The sequence below is a fragment of the Macrobrachium rosenbergii genome, chromosome 8 (genome assembly GCF_040412425.1).
Source record: "Macrobrachium rosenbergii isolate ZJJX-2024 chromosome 8, ASM4041242v1, whole genome shotgun sequence".
Classification (NCBI taxonomy): Eukaryota; Metazoa; Arthropoda; class Malacostraca; order Decapoda; family Palaemonidae; genus Macrobrachium; species Macrobrachium rosenbergii.
In genome coordinates this window covers 38,589,359-38,606,858 of record NC_089748.1, presented here as the reverse complement: position 1 = coordinate 38,606,858, position 17,500 = coordinate 38,589,359, and the positions used below count along the sequence as shown (strand labels likewise).

Here is a 17,500-nt window from a genome sequence, read left to right as displayed (position 1 = left end):
TGGTCTAGGTACCTGACTTGGATAGGTTCAGTGATCAGACACAGGTCTGGGTTCATACTCTGGTAAAGGGAGTTGAAATCAGGCGCTCCTGGTTTGCAAGGGTTGATCTTAAGAGCTGCAGGTTTAAGATCTGTGACACATTTTCGTGAGGACACCAGCATCACGAAAACCACTGTGAACTGTAAGACTTTATATAAATATCAGAAACAAGGGCTAAGGGGCCATTGCTTACACTACCCCTAACTTGAGAAACTACTATATTAGTTAATGGTAACAATTGTTAATGGATCCAAGTTATTCTGAGTTCATTTTACCAGCACCTAAACTACTAGCTGCCAGTAGTCCACCAGCCTAAGCTAGCCTGTATAGGCTGGTTGAATGCTCCAGTCTATTAGGTTCCTTAAATTATTGTTGAATTTTCACATTAGAAAAAAGGAAGGTGCTCCTAAACCTTGCAAATGAGGAGGGGTAACTGGAGTTGTTATAACTAAAGTGTCTTGGGTGATGGTGGCTATTCATTCTGCCTTTTTCAGAATTCCAAAAGAGACCAGTAGAAGAGAGTGATTGTTTGTATTTTAAGACTAGACCTGTTATATCGGGTGCTTTATAGGAGAGTGTTTTGGAACTTTTGTTACTTGTAGTCTCTACAAGGGACAAGTTTATGGGACTTGAGAATAAACTACAGTATACATTACACAACTGTTCATTTCAGTATTACAGTATATTGTATCTTGTGTCACGGGTTGTTAGGTTGGGTATCATCCCTTGCCATCATTTATTATGTGTATTTTGTGTGCAATTATGTGTGTTGTATGTTATGGTCAAGTCAACTTAGCTGTTGTGTAGTGTCCTCATGCTGGTTGGTCACTGCATAATCTTGGAATTTGCTTTAATCTGTGCACTATAGCCTTCCTCAACAATAAATGGAAGTTCCTCTTACAGTGTGCTCAGGTGCTATGCTTGTAATGTGTCTTAAAGAGGCTAGTTAGAATCCAAATGCTACTCATACAATGTGACAATGTACCCTCGTCCCATTTTTGTTAATTGGTACATGTTTGGTACATGTAGCCAAAGTTCAAGAGTAAATGCTTGATGTATGGAACATGTGACCCCAAAAAGCAATGAGAGGTTTTGCCTATTACTTACTTATTTCTTAGTCATTTGTGACTTATCAGTCAAGGTTTTGGTTGGCCTGCACTTGACTGGTGCTAACACAAAAAGAACGATTGTTTTACAACTCATCACACAACTGAACGTTACCTGCTGCTTACATAACCTGATTTCTGTGGGTAAATTTAAGTGATACATTATTTTTGTTGTGCAGAAGGGAGTTGAAATAAACTCCTAATTCTTAGAATTGTGTAAAACCTACGGTACCTTCTGGTGGTTGTGTAGAAAATGCCCTGTCAGAAATGAATTGTTCACTGATCATGCTGACTATGCAATGCACTTATTTTTTGTGAGTATGATGTGGATAGGCTAGTTGTTAAAAAGGCAGATGTGATTTTTGTACTTTCTGAGCCCAGTTTTGGCTCCAATGTTGACCATAAGCTGCAAATAACAGTACAGTAAATTTCAGTTTAACAGACCTCAAATGAGCAAACTTGTGTACTTATCGGCTACCATATTGTAATGATTTTTTTCCTTTGTTACCATTTTTGATGTGGTATATTTTTAGATAAATCACTTAAATTGATTGTTAAGTGTAAAGTACAGGTTAATTTGCTAGGAACTGTGTGGAATTGCTGTTAGCTGTAAGCTATCTTGAAAATGCAGGCTATGATATAAGGTCTTCATTACCTAATGGACTTTGCTACTGATCATAAAGGCCAGACTCGAAGTGTCTCCTATGTTGAGGTACTACTGTACTTCGTCATTGTATAATGTTACGGACTTGGGTAACTAACTGCTACTTTCAAGAAAATCAAATGATGCAGAACAACTTTTAGGTTATCGTTTTTCGCTTTTTAGAGGACTCGAGAACTAGCATCAGCCTTTGACATTACCCAACATTCAAGCAAAGATGCAGTGCATTACTACCCCAGTACTGCTGCATTCTTGAATTTTAATACATTTTTATCTATTTACTAATTTATATTTTTTCTTAAGTGAGATCCCTGCTTCGTGTACATATTTCCCTTTACCACCTCCTACTTCTTCCTACTGAACACCATATTCTTTGGAAGCTTGAGTTTCAAGTCAATGGCCCCTGTGAGCTTCTTCCATATGAATAGGGTTCATCTTCTGAATAATAATAATAATAATTATCATACAGACACCTACGAGCATTGCCTATTTGCCTGTCGTTTATCTTTTCGTTAGTTGTTGGTTTCTCCATCAATGCTGACAGGATGGACATTTTGTGTCAATGTGTGGCAGACTGAATTTTCATGGGCCATAGGCCTTGCCTAAACTACAGTTCATTTGTAATGGAAAGTAGGGAAAGGTTTTGTATTAAATTGGGATGTAGTAGTGTGTTTAAATATCTGTATATGTCCTTGTAACTATTAGAAAAGTGATGTCATGTTCATGGCTGTTCCCTTTGATTATTATTATTATTATTATTATTATTATTATTATTATTATTATTATTATTATTATTATTATTATTATTATTATTATTATTATTATTCAGAAGATGAACCCTATAAATACGGAACAAGCCCATAGGCGCCATTGACTTGAAATTCAACCTTCCAAAGAATATGGTGTTTTAATTGAAAAACATAAGGTAATAGGAATTACAGACACAAGAGATCAGTTATTAGAAAAACAAATGGTTTAAATAGATAAATGAATAGATAAAAATGGTAGAAAATGCAACAGTACAGTACCATAAAACACTGGGCCCACAAACCACACATGCTATTTAAACCACACTGAGAATGAGAATATGGATTGCAGTTCCCATTTCTCAGTGGGGACAGTATAATTTTCCATGAGAAGAAACTGTACGCAGTTCCTTCTTCCACTAAAGCAAATAACTGCTCCATTTTGGGAACATATGCAGAAATATAACAAGTGGTTTGTACATTCTATGACTGGAGATATTTCAAATCCATGCTTCTTTGATGTTAGAGGTGTCTACTGTTATAGATGCAGGAATAATTCTGGCTGTGGTATTTTGTATTCAAATAATAATTTAACGTAAAATTAAAGGTTCTATTCAGAACATGAGTTATTAAGGCAAGAGTATTTCAAATAATTGTATCATTTTGTTTTATGAAAAAGTGCTCATATTACGACATTGAATTTATAATTAGTATTTCAAATAATTGCATCATTTTGTTTTATGAAAAAGTGCTCATATTACAACATTGAATTTATACTTGTTTTTTTCATTACAGGTTACCTCAAGACCAAATTGTACTTTTCATCCTAGTAATCAGCAACCTGCCAACGTTTTGCGTTTTGGAGACCCTCATAGGACCACAAATACACACATGAAAGAGATTGGATTCACCTGAAGAGATTGCATTCAGTCACACTGCTAGGCACACTACTTATTTGTTTGAATAAGAATGACGTATACAAGGAGGTCAAATTTTAGAAGTTAGACATCTCACTTCTATAACTGATGAAGAGTATGACAGAGAGCAATGCACCTTTGGCTGAAGGAATACCAAAGAGAATCTTTAGTTCTATCCATTTTTTGCTGGGGCTGAGCCTATACCTCCAGCTAGGTTTTGCTTAAGGTCAATTCTGAGATCATCAGGAGGTCTATCCTATAATTGGTTGCTTTGGAATAATTTGTTTGTATTTTTATACATCTACATCATCATCTTCATTCACATTCTTACATCAGGTTTTCCCCATAATTGGTTAGGTATTTGAAGGGTTTTCTTCATTGTCTTATACTTGGTGTGCTTTCAGACAGAATTCCCATGTGGTTTCAGATAGTTCCTTACCCTAAGCTTCCTCTCTCATCATCATAACCTTGGTTTTACTTGCTTTGATATTCAGTCCTTAAGTCCCCATGCCAATCTTCAGTCTTTCAAAAAATACTGTAAGGATTCTTTCTCAGACTCGGTCGTTAACACCAGGACATCTGCACACGGAATCTGCTAGACGCCTCCTTTTCTTCATTTCTCTGTGAGTTCATCTATGACTGTAATTAACAGTGATGGGCCCTGTGCTGGCCTGTGTTGGGCACCAATGTTTATCTCAAATTCTCTGGATGTTTCTGCTGCAATGTTCACTCTCTCTTATCATGATGAAGTTCCAACACTTATTAAGTATTAAGTCCTCCATGTGACATTTTCCTTTGTAGTGCCCTATTTAATTGCTTGTCTGAGGACCCGTCAATGCTTTCTTAAGATATACTGACCTCCATTTCTTGCATGATTCTTCTTATGTAGTTGTTAATTTTAAACAGATTTTTAAACCTTTCTTCCTATACCTGTGTACTGTATAGTACACCATGTTTGAGCAGTCTTCCTCCTCCGTATTTTGTGTATTGTAATGAGTCACCTTAACCTTTATGTACATATATTATGTACAGGTATCTTACTCGTTCCTCTGGTCCCATCTGCTCCTCTGTAATGCTGCCTTAAAGTGCATTGCCTTATTTCCTTCTTGTGTCTTGTTTACATTTATAAATTTCATATGTATGTATTTGTGGATGTCTATCTGTTGGTATTTATTTGCTATTTCCGTTACGTCAGTTCTACACAGGGAATTCCATCCTGCTTGTTAATGGCCCTTCAAACTTATTTTAAATGCATGAAATGTTTGCTCAGTTTGAATAGGCATTTATCTCCATGTGTTCTTGTTTAGTTCCTTGACGATTAATTCTCTTGCTGCTTTATTTTCATGTGAAGGATTTGCCTAACCTCTTCAGATGTTGTGTTGATCCCTTTATCATACCAACATCCTCCAGTTCATGGTCTTTCTCTTCACAGAAGAATCTTGTTCTGCCCTGTCTTTTTATTCTAATTTTCCCTTTCACATCTTATTTATGTTTTCTTTACTGTCATGTTAGTCCAGACATATTCTCTGTCTGATTCCATGTCTGTCACAGCATCATCATCTCTAGCCACCTGCCTCTTGACTTCCCTCCTCATCTCTTACTAGGCCTTGCTATTCTCTCCGCCTGTCCTTTGCCAGAATTTGAAGTTTCTTCTTATTTCTTTGTCCCTTGGAACCTTAGCCAATATCAGAGTATGTGTGAAGTTTAAGGTCATCAGTTCCTTTGGTGTCTTGCTGGTTCTAGGCCTACCTACTGACAGCACTAACTATATCTGATCTATGACAGCCTTGTTCAGGGCTACCAATCACATTGCAACTTGCATGGCTCGCTGAAGATGGTACTGAAGGTTCTCTTTGGTGTATTTTGACCACAGCAGCATTGCTTTCTGCATTTTACTTTTTAACTTGGCATTGATCAGTTTTCAGTTGTCTCCTTTTGCTGTTTATTGTATATTGTTCATTACTTTTCTGTTCACAAAGATTGCTAAGCCTTGCTGTTTCTAAGGTAGACGAATAGGACTCATCTGTTGTCCTTCAGTTCCCCAGTGAAGAAACATACAAGAATTATTTTTTAAAAGAATGTTAAATAGAAGCATATTATTGTTGAGTTCAAAATGTGAGAGACTTTTTCCCCTTTTGTATGAAATTTATTTCAGAATCCTCAGCATTTTTAAATTACCCTGTTATACATTTTTGAAAAATATGCAATTTATTAATTGGAATGTAAATATTGCTGTTAAAAACAAATTGTTTGGGTCAGCCAGCAATTTATTTAATGTAATTTAAATGTTGCTGTTATAAACAAACTATTTAGGTCCACCCTATGAGGCTTAAGCGTCTAATGTACTGTACAGTAATACAGGTTATAATATTTTGATAACTTATCCCAGGGCAAGTCCTGAAAGGTTTCAGCAATGTGAATTTTTAGGCTTGTTAAATGACTGCACAGTAAGAGTGTAAAGGTGCCTTATATATTTTTGTAATGAAATTTTTTGACAGCAATTTTTAATAAGTGTTTTTCATTACAGTGTTCTTTACATGTAATGTAACATTGCTTTTAGGCATTTTTATATTTTTATTTTATAGCTAAAAGTGTAATTTACATCAATGGTTTAGTTTATTTTTTCATTGCTTGATTGCAGTCAAACAGTAACTCTCCCCCAACTCATGGTTAGCTCTGAAGATGAAGAAAAACAATAGTTTATGTTTCACTTTGTTAGACTCTTGAGTACATTTCATTTCTTCAGCTGTAACAAATCTAATGATTGTGATGTTTTTCATAAAGTCTCGTATTTTACGTTTTTACCTTTGATGGTTTGTTGCTGCCATATGGGTATGTGGTAATTTATCAATTATTGTTTTTAGAAGTATTTTTTGTGAGACTTTAAGATTATTTCTTTGAGCAGCAGAAAATTTAACAACTTCTCCCTGTTAAAATGTTCTTTGTTTAGTATTTACTTTTGTCTGTTGACCTAGCCTTGTTTGTGTGACTTTCTAGACACTATAGTAATCCACTATTTAAAGAAAAAGAACACGAGGCCCCAGTAGTTGACTTGACATGTTATTTTTATATTAGTGTTTGCATTGTCTCAGTTGATTGGTGACTGCTCTGCAGTTTTCTAGTTAGGTAGGATCCTTTATGATCCCAGATGTTATAGCTACCAGGTCATCTCATGGCTGACTTTCAATTTTGCCTATTTGAACACATTTCCAGCATTACTTTTCTTCAACCCTTTTTTAATAGACTGATTTGTTTACGCTTCCTTTCAGCGAGATTCACTTCAGGTTTTGGTCTCTCTCTGAATTTTGGATAAAAATCCTGCATTTCAGCAACTTACAGCTGTTACAGCTTTTATTGCTGCTCATTATGATCAATTAAGAAAGTAAAAAAATCTTCGTTTCAATTTAAACTTGTGTTTTTCACTGGCTATTCCCTGATGCTTCATTTAACTTTAGTTACTTTGGCTCAGTAGCTACAACTGGGTAAGTTTCCATGTCAGTAATCTTATGCCTTGTCTTGATTTCCTTTGCAACTCTCCAATCTGCAAAGCATACTATTTCTAAATTTCCTATCCATCACATCTCTCAGAAGTTATCCACTGGTTTCCAGCTGGCGCCAGAAGATTTATCCTAGTGTTAGGACAGAAGGTTTGTTAGCTATGAAAAATACAAATTAATTAAAAATTCGTCATTTTTGGAAGAATTGCAGTCCAGCCCCTGACCCCTTATGCCTTTGAAATTTTGAATTTCTTTGTATCTCACAATCCAGGGAGCTCCTTCTTTGGTCTTTTCTGGGTCCTTTCAAATGGTTGGCATTGTAGCAACTCTGCTTAGGTTAGAGTAACAGGTTTGTGAACAACAAGTGACACTGTTTATTCACAAACCCATTACTTGTAACTAAATTCCCCTTCTCCTGATTCCTTGGCTCTTTTGCACCCCTATCTGCAAGGAATAGTTTGGTTAACCATCAGTGGCATTAAAGCTTGATAGTTTTATTTTTGTGTTCTTATATGCTAAAAGAATGCTTCACTCATGTGACCCATTGCAGTTTGATGAATAGCTCAACTGACCACCCGGTCCTTGAAGTCAGAGAATGCAGGTCAACACTTACAGTCAAATACATCTTTAGTGATTGCCCAACTTCCAACAGACAGTGTATATATCAAATATTAAACAAGATTGAATATATATCATCGAGAACTAATCCATCAGTAACCCTGTAGTTCTTTAGTGATTGCCCAACTTCCAACAGACAGTGTATATATCAAATATTAAACAAGATTGAATATATATCATCGAAAACTAATCCATCAGTAACCCTGTAGTTCCTTGCACAAATGTACTAGGTTACTGGACCAAGCTGCTCTTTTTTGTCCAGTGGATTATGTTATCAGGGACTTGGCACTATGCATGAATTAGGCCAAGTTAGGGTGCTGGGTTAGTGTAGGATAATTAATTTTGTTTCTGAAAGAATAAAATTCGTATACTGTAGTTGTATGTTATGGTGGAATATTTGGTGTGATAGGCCACAGGGCTTTTAACCTTATGCATGGGCTCTTGCTCTCTTTATGCTGTCTCATGTGCTTTTTCTTTCTCTTTTAGTAGTTCCTTCATTCTGTTTGCTACAATTTTCACCTCTCACTTGAAAACAGATCCTTTAGATGGGCCATAGGAGTGGGAAATTGTAACTTGGTAGTCCCTTTAACCTGCATTGCAATAACAATAATAATTAAGATTTTCATCAAAGAAATACTGTTAAAGTCACACTCAGGCAAGTAACTGTTTTAATGACAGTCTTCCCACTCTGACTCTGCTTATAGCACAAAAGATGTTGGATGCCTTCTATGGATAATATATCAATTTACATATATAATATAAAGAGAATGTGTAAGACGATTCATACTCCATTATATTTTTATTTCACTTAATGTTATGTAACTGAAAATTACTTTTTGGTATGTAAAAATTGTGAAGATGTTACTTATCTTTTTTTTTTAAATAAAATGTCTTGTGTTTTATTCTCTCTCTCTCTCTCTCTCTCTCTCTCTCTCTCTCTCTCTCTCTCTCTCTCTCTCTCTCTCTCCATACCAGAACAAACCTGTTATTTTACAAAAAGCCTTTATTGTTATTTTCAGGCATAGACCAAGTTCTGATTTTTATTTTGTCCATTCTTAATATATTTTGGGAACATTTTGTACAGACATGGTACAAACCATTGCCTGGCACATATTTACGTACTGTAAGGGCAGACCAACCTTGAAGAAAATCTAAAGTCTTCCAGATGTGTGAGTTGTTTCTAGGAAGAGGTATGACTCAGACTCCTTTTGTCCCTTAAATTGTTCTCAGTCTTTTTTCAAATTACCACACCTTTTCGTGTGTTTTGCCCATTATCTGACATTTTTCATTCTTGTTTTATCAGTGTTTTGTGTTTTGCATGACTGTTTCCTAGTTGATAGTCATCAGTAGTTCACTGTCATCAGTTATTGTCTCCCTTTATGTCTGTGGTATATTTTCAACACCAGGTGTTTTTTATGAATAGCCTGTTTTTCATTCTTGGGATTCTGTTTTTTGTAATCGGTTAAAATTTACATTTTTCTCTCCTGTTCCTCATCAGTATTGCTTGAAGTCTGGTGGTCGAACCTGTAACACGGTCAGACATTCCGTACTTGTACATCTCAGTGTGAGATATGAATGCTGATTAATGTTTGCGAGTCATGTCATTTATGAACTTGCCTACTTCTGAATTAATCAGAATTTCATTCTAACTCCTACTCCTTTTCTCCCGTTTCTTGGAAAAAACTGGCACTTTTACCCCTGTAGAAGTGAGAGTGCCACTCAGACCTGCCCTTTCAAAACGGGTCAAAGATTTTGAAGAACTTGTTTCTGTTATCTCTCCCTCTGTTGCTACAAAGTCCTCTGCTGCTGTTTTGGAAACTTCTATTTTCAGTGCCCTTCTTCCTCCAAGCAACCACTTTGGAATTTGTCCTACCTTGCCAACTTTTGTAAGAATTTTTCTCTTGCTACTGCTGAGGCCAAAACTGCAGAAATTGCTTGTTTTCTTTTCAAGGCTTGAAGGACTGCATTAAGTAGAAGATGGAAGCTGCCAGAATTTCATTCCATTATGCCATCATATCTCATCCTTGCAAGAAACACATCTGTGTAAGAGCTTTGTATAAGGCAAAAAGAAAGCCTTCCAAGACTTACTTTATGGGTTCTCTTGCATGATTGCCTTGCAGAAATCCTGGCAAGGTTTGTACTTCGGGTATGTCATTTAATAGGTAAAATTCCTGATGGGGAGACCAGGATTATAGAAGTACCCATGAGATGACTGCACATTTCCCTCTTCACTTGTGGTTAAGAAAGATGCTGGGCTCCCAGAGGCTTGAGAATTTGTTTGAAGTGACAGACACCCTCATATTTTAGGTAACAAATTAGGATACTTTGTTTCCTCTTGTTAACCGTAAAATGGTCATTGCTTTATTTATTTATTTTTGTGAAAAGAGTAGCTGTGGATTGTACTGTTTCCTCTCTTTGCCATTCTGAAATTTTAACTCCGCACAGACCACTTCTCATTGCGGACTAGACTGAAGGCAGTAGGAAACCCATTTCAGCATCCTCTTCATGACAGAAAAAGTAATATCATAGCATATGAGTGACCTTACATCCTTGGGCAAGTTGATATTATGACAGACTTGAATAGAGTCTTTTTCTCACCTGATGGTGTCAGTATCCCAATTGAAAGAGATCACATTTTACCCATGTTGCCTTCCTGCCTGGATTGATCCCTTGAGACCAAATTGTTTATGTGAAGGCCCTTAGTCTCTCCCTTCTATTGTGGGTGCAAGATTGTGTCATCCACTTGAGAGTGAAACTTTAAATAGAGTGGGGTTGCAGGAAAGGTGAGTCACACCCCATTGAAGAGTCATCCTTTCTCCTATGTATGCCTGAGATTTTCTTGTCAGTATTCTGTGTAGCCATTCTGCCCTTGGGGTACAAAGTAATGTGCCACATAAATGCAATGGTTTGTACATAGTACAAAAGAAATCAGAGTGTATTATATATTGTATTTGTTACTCGTGTTTTGTATGCATTTGGATTGGCTCTTTGCTGTTCAGTTAAGTGCAGTACCAGTGATGTGTTGCTTGTCAGTTTTTGTTCCAAGTGTTGATAATGTCTGTCTACAGCTGTCACTTTCCACAAATGACATCAACCTAATGTCATTTGTGCATTTTTGTATATTAAGTGATCAGACCTAATGTGTTTGTCCAAGGCTGCATCTTCCTACAATTGTACTAACTCATCTACATCCCAGCCATGAAATGCACCTTCTCTTAGAGGATTTCCCTTCTCTTCACATGTTATTCCATTTCATTTTACCATCAGGTCACCTGTCTCTAAAGTTAGGACATGTCCAGATTAGCAGTCTTGAAGTTTGTTTCAGTACACTTGGCTTTTTCTCATTTCATAGTCTTTCATTGGTCTGGTTAGACTATTTAATGATAGATTTATAATCCCTCCTTGAAGGAAACAGTAAGGTTCCACCTCACTTTTTAGATTTATGCAAGAATCTTACTTCTTTAAGACTCACAGTTTGTGTTGTACAGCAATGTGGTTTATGCCTTCTTGTGACCTTGACTCTTGGCTTTCTCTGTTTGCCTTACGCCACCCTAATAGTTTTACATTTCATTCAAGAATCTTTTATGTTCTTTGTAGCACCAGTCCCGTTTTAGTTGTTGTTCATCATACCCATCTGTAGTCTCTTTCAGTGATTTTCATATGCCATCACTTGTGATTGTAATGAACACACTGAAGTCTCCCTTTGTAAACTTGCCTCATATACTTCTTTCATTACGTCCAAATCATGTACATAAAGCAGTTTCTTGGAAATGAAATTATCATTACATGTAGTAAGACTCTGTGCCACTTTCTGATGGGAGGCATTGCAAGTTGTCCTACATCGTACAATACATTGTTTACGGTAATGAAACCATGAAGTAGGTCTGTCTCTCTCTTATCTATGAGCCATTTTAAACCATTCATGAATTACCAGGTTAATACAACACCTTTGTAGTTTCCACAGTCCAAGTGTTTATTTTCCACATTGTAGAAATGTTTTACTGTCGTGTTCCTGAGCTTTGGAATACATAGGCCTACTGCATGTCCTGCTTGACCAGATCCCCTTTCAGATATTTTCAGACTGGCAATAGCCCTCCTGCCTAACCAGTCATCCTTTTTTGCCATTAACAGTTGGTTTTCCTCTACTAATTCTGTTCCTTTAGTCTGTCCTTTCAAGCTACTAGGCCTTCTTTTTGGTTTGGTTTTGCTGGCTGATTTGGAATGTTAATGGCCTTCTCTGATTTTAAAAGTTGCATTACAGATTTCTTGTTGCTGTTGACTTGGCCCAGCTAACTGGTCTAATCTTCCACGTTCGCCATTTGTACACCTTTCTAATGGCTTCATCTGTTTCGTCCATCCACCATGAATCATCTTTGTCTTTGTTCCTTATGTCTCTCACTTTAGTTCCACCTTGTCTTACAAATAATTAGTTTGACCATACACTTGAGTAGCATCATCCAATGATTCTTGGTTTACAGAACTCACAGTTTCTTAGACATTGTTCTCATAATATCTTAGATATTTGATCTTAACTCCTTTTATTGCCTGATAAACTTCAGCCATTGTAAATATTTGTGTGACTAGATGTGTAAAGTGTGAACTTTGCTGTGTAACTCATAGCTCACCCAGCAGCACCTGACTTTCCTCCAGCTTCAATATTCTTCTCCTTCTAGTCAAGATGTTCCTCTCTCTTGAATTCAGGTTTTGCCCTAAACTCTGTAGCCTCTGAGATAGCTTTCCTTGAATCTGTGACCTCTGCTGAGGTCTTAATATTTCGGTCTAAGTCTGTCAGTTGTTACATCAACCTTGATGAAAGTTGTGAGTCCTTTCTCTTCTCTTCCAGTTATTCTTTATTAGCTTCCAGTTTCTTTTGTCTGCTGCGTTTTTGCCATTGTATCATTCATAAATTTTCCAGCTGTTGGTAACTTCACATTCATTACTCAGTATGTAAAACCTTGTCTCTTGAATTACACCAAATCATATTTCCCCTCTACTATTAGTATGACTATATATACTTTTATCACTTAAATTACTCAGTGTTCTCAGTCAGTCTTTTTTTATTACTAATACAAATTTTAGTATTGCTTCTTATTGCATCCACCACTTCCTTACCTATACTTATTGTATTCTGCCCTCTCCCTCTGACTCTCATCATTATGATCAAGTCATCTACGTAGATCAGGTTCCTGTAACCTCCTGTTGACCAATCCATCACTATCACAACTAGTTTGGACTTGATGCTAATCATGGATGTGTACCAGTTGGTATCTTTTCAGCATTTTGACTTATATTGATTTTTCATGCAGCAGTACACCTCTTCCTTCTGAAATTGACTCAATGTATTCCCCAGAATGCATAGAAAGTAATTTTATTCCATTCTGATGACTTCTTAGGTTTTGTTGATAGTGTACAAAACAGAATGACAGGTTTTCCCTCTTTCTCCCATCTTGGGCTCTCATCTGAAACTTCATCTGGTTCTCAGTAAGTTTTGTTCATCCAGAAGTTCCCTCCTACCTAGATCTCATATTCCTGTATATGTATATATATCTGCGAATGAATGACTGAGAGGCTCCATTGAGTATTACGTAATTCACTTGTGCATGCAAGTCATACCATCTAAATTGCCTCCCCTCTTTGTTGTACCATGAGGGCACATTTCTAGACTGGACACTTTCCATTATGACAGGTATTGTGTAGCAGGTCCATCATCTCTGTACTATGTTTTATCAAGTCATTCTTCTTTCTGATTAGCAGTTGAATCCAGGTCTGTCTGTCAGATATACATTATATGTTATACTATAGGTCCACCTTCCCTGAAGCTCTTTGGTCAAGTTCTTCCCCGCTTTTTACTTTATCGTTTTTGCATCCTGCAAGATATAGTAACTAAGTGAATCCTTAAGCATGGTGTTCACAGTGTGGTCAAGCTTTGTTTTTATTGTGAATTGTTTTGGGCTCTTTGATGTAAAACTTTGGGTATAGAGTTTCCAAGTCATGACTGACTTCTGCTCACTGCTTTTTTTGGTTTTCAGTTTAATATCCTTAATGTCAATCTCTTTTGATACCATTTTAATGTAATTAAACTTCCTCAGCCCCTTTGTTGGTTTTTGTGATTCTTCCATCCACCACGCTTACTCCTTTATTTTCTAATTCATTTTTGTTCTACTCCATCTAGGCTAAAGTTTTCCTTATCCTTCAAAGGTACTACTTTTGCTTTTTGCTTGTTGCAGCTTCATCATATTACTTTATCTTAGTCCCTTGATGTTTGTGCATGTGTGTGTGTGTGTGTGCCATGCCCATTATAGTTTTCCATGTCTTTTAGAGATGGCCCACCTGGTACCGTGGCCTTCCTCGTAAGATGGAGCTTTCAAGTGTACCTGATAAGATGTTTACAATGACAAAATGTTTGTTTCGAGTTTCCTTTTTCTTGTACGTTTCTTTAGTCAGTTTTATAGATTTCCTTTTGTTATCAGTCTTTATGCCTGTATCACTTCCAGGTCTCAGAATTAGTTTGATCCACCTCTTTGTATTCCAATTTTCTTACATGATGATGATTATATAACTTATTTCCCCAGCTGTTAGTAACTTAACTGACACGTACCTGTCACTTGGCCTTTTTATATGAAAGAGTAGTTTGATACACACTTGACACCACCCAAAAGTTATTTTGTTTTACTCCACTAACATAGGCAATTGTATGGTTATCAACAGTCTCTCTCTCTCTCTCTCTCTCTCTCTCTCTCTCTCTCTCTCTCTCTCTCTCTCTCTCTCTCTCTCTCTCTCTCGTTTTCCCCATTCCATCATCATTCTGTTGCATCTGTTACCAGCAGGCTAGAAATCCATCCTAGAGGAACCCCTGTTTCTCGGAATAACGCCTAAAGCCACTTACCCACTTTATTTGGCGCTCTTGTTTACATCAGGTTGGTTAATCCAAAAATTTACCACTTTAAAAACAAGCATTGATGGTCTGTTTCTCGGAATTTCAACAGAGTTTGTTTTGAGGTGACCAGGTACTCTGGTACTTGTAGCAGATGTGTAGGAAATGATGCCAGGTAAGGTTGAATTGCCTAAACTTCTTTAACTGAATCAGTCGGCTGAATCTAGCTCTCAGGGTATAGCTGAATCTTTTAATGTTTATTGTTGCTGGACTTTAGATTACTTATACCTCTCGGGGTGGAAAGTCTTACCCTTTCAGAATTTCGTGTTGGAGGGTTATGCATGTGGGATTCATGCAGAAATTGACAAATTGTAGAAGATTGATTCTGAAAGCTACAGCGCGAGGTATGTCTACTCATAGATGTGGTCTCCTATTGTAGTACATATTGAGACTTGGTATGGTCTTGCTTGTCTAATTGCCATTTGGTTCTGAAAGCTTCAAGGGGCGTATGCCTACTCATAGATGTAGCCTCCTGTTGTAGTATTGAGACTCGGTAAAGGTCTTACTTGTCTATTTGCCATTTAATACTGGAATACAGAACTTGGTCTTTCTGCTTGAATGAACAGTAAGGGCCGTTGTGAATCATTGAGGTTATATGTCTGAGTTTTCGTTATGTTGAAATATCCCACATTAAATGTTCTTCACTCTCTCTCTCTCTCTCTCTCTCTCTCTCTCTCTCTCTCTCTCTCTCTCTCTCTCTCTCTCTCTCTCAGGTTCAGAGACTTGAGACTTAAGCCATACAAGGCCACAGAATGTAAGTCAACAAAATGACTCTCTAGAAGGTATTAGTCAATTTAAATTGAACATCATCTGAGGAAGTATGGCTGAAAAGGAAGTCAAGTACTCAGACTTAGTAAGAAAGGGCAGAAAAGCTTCTTATACATAGTTTTTGTTAAGGCCAAAACGAAAGCGTTTTAGAGTACCCGATTGAAGCACATAGACTAGGCCTAAGTAAACCCTCTAAAAATACCTGAAACTTACGAATGTAAGTAAAGAATCTTAAAAAACACACATGGAACTTAGGAATATATGAAAAAGAACTTAAAACTAATGAATAGCGATAAGAGAGGGTCCATTAACAGGAGTAAAGAAAATGGTTGTTACCGTACTTAATGACGTCATCGAAGAACTGCCAGTGTAGTAAAAGGGCATGAATGAACTGATGACGTCAAAGGGTGTGACGTGATTGTACCGTTCAGAAAATACTTGTGACGTCATAAACTAATATCAATAGGAAAAGGATCATTAGAATGAGTTAAGAAAATGTTTAATGTAATCATGCTGCTTGATGACGTCATCAGAGCACTACCAAAATGAGGCGTAAAAAATGATGACGTCATAGGTTGTGACGTAATTGTACCACTTAAAAAGTAGTGACATCATAGACGACTTAAACAAGAATGAACTGATGTCATAGGGTGTTACATAATTGTACCGCATTGAAAATAGTGACGTAATCGTATAAACAATGCAGTTGGTGACGTCATAGGGTGTATTTTACTACAAGTTATGACGTCATCAACAGTAAAAAACAAGAATGAACTGATGACGTCGTAGTGTGACTTCCTATTTTAAGTACTCTTAAAGACGTCATAGGTGACAATCGTTATTGTATAAGCAAACGATGTAGAATATAGAGTAAATAAAAACTATAAATTAAGCGGACAGTCTTATTTAAATCCAAAAATATTTATTTCATATATAGGGAAGGTTACTCGTGATAATCAAAATAAGCATTTTTTTTTTTTTTTACTCCTTGGAGCCAGCACTGCAGTGCCCCGAAGAAGGGAATGCCCCCAGCAGGAGGTATACAGCCAGTCGGTTACCAACTCTGAAGCCGACCCAAAGCGCTTAAGTTTTCTAAGCTGACAGCTGATTGGCTGAGATGGGAAAAGCCTTCTATATACTTCCCTTACGCATTCCCAGATGTATATTTCTCTATGCCACAAATGAGGAATGTTACAGACCCTTTCAAATGTCAAAGAGAACTCGAGTACAGAAATTCCAAAATGGGCGTGGTCAAGTTACCACTGAGACAAGCCTTACCTTACGTTCAACTCTTAAGGCTGTGATTTCGTACTTAGGCAAATGCTTGCTTGCCATGGAGTGTCTAATGAAACATGGCGTGAAGAACCCGTAGACTTGTACAGCTAGAATTTCGTGTAGAAGCATGATTGCCAAAAATATTCAAAGTTCAGTTCCTCTATGGACAACTTAGCAAGATATCTACGGGTGTGAACATACATTCTGACATTCTGTTCTCCGTTTTCATTGAGAAAAGTGTTTCTCTAACATCATCTTAACTAGAAAATGAGTCTCTTAGTCAACCCTCATAGAAAACCGAGCAGGAACACTTAGCCAGACACACTTGACGATATCTATATCTCCTGAACGTAAGAGCCATCTGACACTGACTTTGTACCTGACAGAATCTTGACTTAGAGCTGCAGAGGTTACTTATAATCATTAGTTGATAGGGTTATTTTATCCTTAGAGATATTTATATAGAAAATTGACTTTACTCTCCTCAAGGCACAGTTTACTAAAATAACTTAGTACATTTGAAAGGGCCCACACAACCTGTTAGCCTAACAAATTCCACCATCATGACGTCGAATTTGATATCAAAATGCCAATACCGGGGGAAAAATTGGATTTTTGTCGCGTTCATAACGGTGTTACAAACTTAAGACTTCAATTTTGCCTCAAATATTGCCATTTGGCTATAAAATCTGACGGCAAAACGCAAAAAATGCCAGAAAAAAAGCTCCTGTGACGCCCCATCCGATGTAGAAACGCTCTATAAGTGACACTTCAGATTCCTAGAGTACTCTTCGAATTATTCACATTTCACTTGAGAGTTTTATCATTAGATTTCGTGCCTTCAAATACATTTGCCTGGCTAATTTTACTCGCTAACAACAACTTGTATAACACCAAGCTCCACAATTAGAGGGTCGGTTTTGGACGAGAGAAATAAGT

The 17,500-nt window shown here is 36.9% G+C and overlaps 1 long non-coding RNA gene across 1 annotated transcript in view; it reads left to right on the top strand.

Moving 5' to 3' along the window:
- Positions 1 to 14,371, top strand: part of LOC136840718 (uncharacterized) — a 27,600-nt gene extending 13,229 nt beyond the window's left edge. Inside the window, exon 4 of the long non-coding RNA XR_010853714.1 lies at positions 3,348 to 14,371. This is a non-coding gene — a long non-coding RNA (uncharacterized lncRNA). The remainder of the gene's footprint in view (positions 1 to 3,347) is intronic.
- The last annotated feature ends 3,129 nt before the right edge of the window (positions 14,372 to 17,500 follow it).